Here is a 6,131-nt window from a genome sequence, read left to right on the forward strand (position 1 = left end):
AATGAATTTCTGACTTTCATCCTTTCCAGGCTGTCTTTTGCTTGATGAGAGAGGCTGGTTTTCTTCTTGCAAGTTAGTGTTTCTTGCCGTGCTGAGCCACAGATGACTCTCGTGGTCCCTTGCAACCGTGGACGAGAGGAATGTCTCCGTGTACGGAGATAAGAGGCGGTGGCTGGCTAAGCCCGGCTTGGCGGAGAACGGGCCCGGCGGGAGCCCCGCCAGCCGCCTCGGGGCTTTGCTTGCGGGATCAGAAGGTGCAGCGTGCCGCTTGCCCAGAAGAGGGGGCTGGCTCCCCGCCCCCAAAAGCGCTTCAGGAGCCTTCCCCCGGGAGAGGCGGGGCGCCCCCGCCAGCCCCCCGCCACCGGCCGGGCACCCGCCTGAGCCTGAGCCTGAGCCTGAGCCTGAGCCTGAGCCTGAGCTTGAGCGGCGGCTCACGGACACCAGCGCTCAGGCTCCCGCCGCCCCGTCCCTCACCCAGCCTCTGGTCTCCCGTCTGCACTCGCCAGAAACCGGCTGATGACCAAAAAAAAGCATCTCCCCCGAGCCTGTCGGTACGACAATTGCAAAGACCAGGGTCCCGGTTGTAGCCAGCCAGGGTGAGAGACCACCAAGTTTCTGAGCAGCGTGACAGATCCTTCTTGTGCCCCTTGAGCGTGGCTCTGAAACGCTTTATATCCCCCTCGAGCCAAAAGGGGCTTTGCAAGGGACTAAGCTGAAGAAGTGGGTGCCGTGCCAGCACAGGTCCTGAACAGTACCTTCAGAAAGAGCCTCTCAGGTTAGAGGGACTTGCCTAACTAGTTTCAACTGAATTTCATGAGGTCCGTGTATATTATTTTAGAAAACAAACCTAAACCTAAACTTTCACAGGAAAGTGAGTGCAGTTGTGGGAACAGTAAGAGATGGAAAGAAGCACATGACATCTTCCAGATAGGAGTGAGTTAAAAGAACAGAATACACAAGCTTCATTAAATTTGATTGCAGAAAATTAAACGGTGGATTCTGCAGATTACTCTGATGGTTTTGTGTATATTGTTTTTGGGGAAAGGACTGTAGATATTTTAAAACCTGATACTCACTTACGTGATCGTGTGCTAAAGTACGGAGAGAAGAAAAATAAAGTACAAGGTTTAGTCATTTGAATTTTTCAGGTTTCCTTGCCGCTTCCATAATTCTGCTTGTCTCATTTTTTTATTTGCATGATTTAGTACTTTTCCATCCACTTACTCAGAATTCCCCACAAATGTTTTGTTCAGAAAAATATTTGTCACTCAGACAGGAACAATGTATTTGACATTAGCGGTGTTCCTATTAGAACATTCTTAAAGCAAAACAGAGAGGAGGAGAAGGGGGGAAGAAACAAGGGCTAGAGGGACCTATTCACTTACACCTATTTAAGGTGAAAAAAATGGACAGCAGCTAATTCAGCACTCCTAACAGGCTTTGTCAAAACACCCTTTTAAGGAACCCTTTTGCTGAAGCAATATGTCAGCATTTTCAACATTTCTAGAACTGACGGTGCTTTAAATATACATTATTTCCTTAGAGTTCAGTATATTTATGTTCAGAAAATCTTGCTGAACATATCTGGGAGCAAAGGACTTTGCACATATGCAAATTATCCAGGAAACACTTTCTCTCGTGTTAATACTACATTGTTAACAGCGTAAGTCTAAAATCTGAGAGGTATTGACTGTCTACTGAGATTACGATAGTCATACTGATAATACCATAACTGTACATATTGAAGGCTGCAACTGCACTTAACTCTGTTGCTCTGCTGTCTCAGGCTTTGCAGAATGAGCATTTTAAATACTTGGGCAAAGTCCAGTTTGGTGAAAAACTCTGTCTTGCCTACAGAGCAGTTTCTGTACAGTAATCTAGAGATCTTTCCTCTTTTAGCAGAATAAAATATATCAAAGGGTCACACTTAAAGTCTCTGGCCTAGGGTGGCGGAGTTTTTGTTTTTCTAATTTTTACTTCTCATTTTTCACTTAAAGTTTCAATAAAGTCTGGTCACAAGAATGACAAAAAATAATGCCTTCTTTTTAAAGCCTCATGAAACCACCAGATGTTTATTTGGTCCTACAGGTATATACGCATATTCCTAAATTTAACATTACTAGATATATTTCTATGCTTAACATTACTAGATATATTTCTATGTATAAAGGAACTTGTTTAGGTGGAAACACGGACAGTTAAACCCAGAAATACATAAAACCAGATAAAAGAATAAGTTTATGCACAAAAACATAGCTAAAACTGGGGTAATTATTGATGTGCATAAGGACATCATATAGAGGGGTTTTGATAAAGTTAGCAAGATAGTTTTAGGTACAAGTAGAGGGTTTATCATCAGTTTCTAGGGAAAAAACCCTGTAAAAATCTCCACTAAGTGTTTGAAACTGGTAATTTTTTCTCTTATTAAACCCATAAACTCTAACTGTGGGTGAAAGCACTTTTCCTGGGGCAGAGGAACTTGATACCAAAAAAAAGAAAGCACAGTCTGAAAAAGTCACATATAGAAACAAACTGTCTATAGATGGAACGGAGAGGAATTGATGAGGGAAAATGGATAGAAAATAATACCATGTGTTAGAAAGATAAGGCAGTAGAAGTGGAAAAGACAAAGAGTTTGCAGAGAGATAGAACATGAGTGTGCATGGCCAAAACATGAGAAATTGGCTGTTAAATGGCCTGTCAGTGTTCTGTGTGCTCAAAACACTTTCCAAAAGCCAACAGAAATTCAAAGGGGTCTTTTGTTTAAAACTAAAGTACAAGCATTTCTTTCTTCATCCCAAGTGAGTAAGCTCTTATCTTTAAGATAGGATTTGTCTTGCTCTGATGACAGGCAAGAGCTCAGAGAAGAACATTTCTGTCACTGAGCTGACTAGCAATCTGCTGTGGGTTTCAGTCTAATAAAGTTCTCATTAACATTAGAGAGAGAGTGGGATTTTTCGGGTTGTTTCTTTTCCAGGGAAGAAGAGGATCTCTTGAGAGCCCAGGGTTATAAAGTTTGATTCATGCGCCTGTTAGAAATTTGGGGGCTTTCAGCATTTGAGAAAACAAGTGTAGGTGGGAGTTATCTGATTTCATGGCATGCAAAAGGTGCCTACAAAAGTGGCACATCAGCCTTTAATATGGTATTGTTATGAAATATGCTGAACAATGCTGCTCAGCTATTGCACTGAATATTAAGCAGCAATTACTGCCTGTACTAATACCATCACGTCATCCTGAAAAAGAGATCTAAAGAAACCCATGTTTTATTTCAATACCTGACAAATGGTTGGAGCTTGGCTCTCAGTTTCACTTAGTCATTTTCTTGCCACAGGGCGAGCTTACAGTTCCTACACTGGGTCATTCATTCACTTAAATTGAACCACATCATGGAAGAAAGCATTAACATCAGCTTTAACATTGAAGTGTAATAAATAAATTATGTGAGAATCCTAACTCTATACTCACTTCGTAATTTCTTAGTCAAGAGATTTTTTTATTTCCCGCTCTATGGTAGAAATATTTAATCACATCCTACCTGTATTATCTATTTGGGAGGGAATCTGATCACTCACAGTGCAACCTACTTCGTTTTTCTTGAAGGAGAAATAGACATTAAGAGATCACCAGCTAGAGAAGCAGAGGTGTAAATTCAGCTAGCCAGGGATGTCTTTGGTCATGGGTTTGTAGCTTGAGGTTTGAGAACCAGTCATGCGCAGGAATATGAACCTCCCATCACATCCTGAAATGTACTTAAGCAGATCAGTTCCTTTGATTTCAAAGAAGATTTGGGGTGTAATGACTTTGTACATCTTAGAGTTTATCTTTAGACACTATGTTTAACTACAGGATTATTTGTGTATACCCTGTTGCAGGAACCAACCAGCTCATTTGGGCTGTCTACCACAGCACGAAAGAGCAGGAAGAAATACCTGAGACTCTTACATCAGAAAGTGGCTCATCTTACATCCATCCACTTGATGTAATGAGGCATATTAGACATAACTGTTGCAGTGCCCAGACTTCACCTTAGAGCATTACCTGCTGTGAGAACAGTTAACTGATGTCCCAAAACCAGCGTGGACAGCAAAGAGCAGCATCCTGCCTTAACTGAGGCACTTTGTCTTTAGACCTGCTAATTGCCCTGGATGAGGGAACAGGCTGAAATGACAACTCATATTTCAGTTCCAGCACAGGCTAGGAAGCTCTATACTGCAACCCATCCCCCGGGAAATCCAAGTGACAGAAGGCCTTCTTGCTCCTTCCCAAACTCCCCATCCACCAGTATTCCTGACTTACACATCCTCTTTCTAAAGAGCGGCATTAGGAAGAGCTCAGGCATATTTGCCTCCATTTGGCATTGCTTTTGCCCTACCCCTGCCACAGCTTAAGGCTGAGGAATCTTTAGAAAGCAATTTACACCCAGTAGCTTTAATTAGATTTTACCTATTATCTGTCAAGTAGTGACAGCACTTTTGAATAGGAATTAGGATTCCTTTAGCCCTCAAAGAAGTACCAAACCTTAATGGTCTTTCCCCAGAAAGAAAGAATATAAAGCTGAGAATAAGCATTTTGAGAACAACACACAAATATCAACCTGTCCTGGTTGCTGGCTACTTATTCGGTCAAAGAACCTATTATTGCCACACACTTTTTTACAGTAGGAGCAGGCCTAAAAACTGAAAATAGGAACTTAAATAGAAGCAGAGGAAAACCATACAAGGAAGGCTTTAGGATATAAATTATGAGTCCTGACCCTGTGCTTCTCTTTCCATTTCTCTTGCTCCAGAAGATTACAGACACTCTTTCCTTAATGCCCTGTAATAGGCACACGTGAACACAGTCCAAGGTAACAATTTAAGTGGAATGTTGTCCAAGACCTTGGTGCAACCTGCTCCACTCCTTTAGAAGGTGGAGCAGGCACTCCATTACCTGCACACAAAACTCAGTTGCTCACATTTAAACTTCAGCATCAGGAGAGAGAGACATGCCTCTGTTAACAAAGTCCTATTGAAGAAACGGCAGAGTCCTTCCTTACACGATCTGATATTGTCTGTCCTTCCCTACATTCAGATCCACTGAAGGTTAGGAAAATACCTCTACACAGCCTGGAAAAACTAGCCTATTAGCCCATGATCAGCTCATTTTTCCAAGTGTGCACTACTAAGTGTCCTCTCTTTGGACAGCATGGCAATCACAAGATTGCTTGGTTAAATTTGTTCATTAGGACTTTCAAAGCCAACTTCTATGTAATTTAATCTGTCTAAAGTTACCTGAGTGGTTACAGAATGTAAATCCATAAATCTCTCAATTTCTTACCCAAAAGCAGAAGTTGATTATCAGCTTCCAAAATTTAGCTCACTAAGATGATCTGAAATTAAGGCATCCAGTAATAATACTGTGTGCAATACACAAGAAGATATTTTGGTTCTCAGAATTTCAGTAGATTTGAAAACATAGCCTCAGCATATTGTCCTAAGCACTTTAATTACTATTTTTAATAAAGCTTAGTAAAGTCTTCTCAGCAAACCTTACTTGAATTTCCTTGAATAATGCAACATGTGATTGACTCCTTGTAGTAGGAAATGAAACAGTTCTTCACCCATCAGGATCCCCTCTACACACCCTGCAGAACAGGAAAAGCAGAACAACCACTGTTTCCTCCCCAGTGAGATTCTGTAAGGTAGTATTTTGACAAAGCTAGCAGAAGAGAGGAGACAGGCCACCTAGAAGGAGGAGGAAGAGACTCAAACATTAATTGGACAGGTCTTCAGACATCAATTTGTTATTTTAAGACAGAGAATTCTCCTCTTTCCTAGATCTGATCCAGGATCCCTTTTTTCCCTCCCTTACACAGTTGCTTCATGCATTTCCCTTAAAGTCAGCCACCCCTTTCTCTAGCTATCCACCTCTCTATAGCTTAACCTCTCCCAGTTCTCACCAGTACTCTAGAAGAGCTGTCAACAGGACAAGAAGCTTGAGGAGAGAGAGAAGCTGAGCTAGCTGATACAAATAGTTTAAAAAAGATTTTTCTCTATTGATCTCAGTGCTACTTTACATCACTTCTACATTTTCAGGAATTCAGGTTTGGGTTTTTTTTGCTATTCTTCTAACCCTATATCTAGCATAAC

This window comes from Strix aluco, chromosome 1 (genome assembly GCF_031877795.1).
Source record: "Strix aluco isolate bStrAlu1 chromosome 1, bStrAlu1.hap1, whole genome shotgun sequence".
Taxonomy (NCBI): Eukaryota; Metazoa; Chordata; class Aves; order Strigiformes; family Strigidae; genus Strix; species Strix aluco.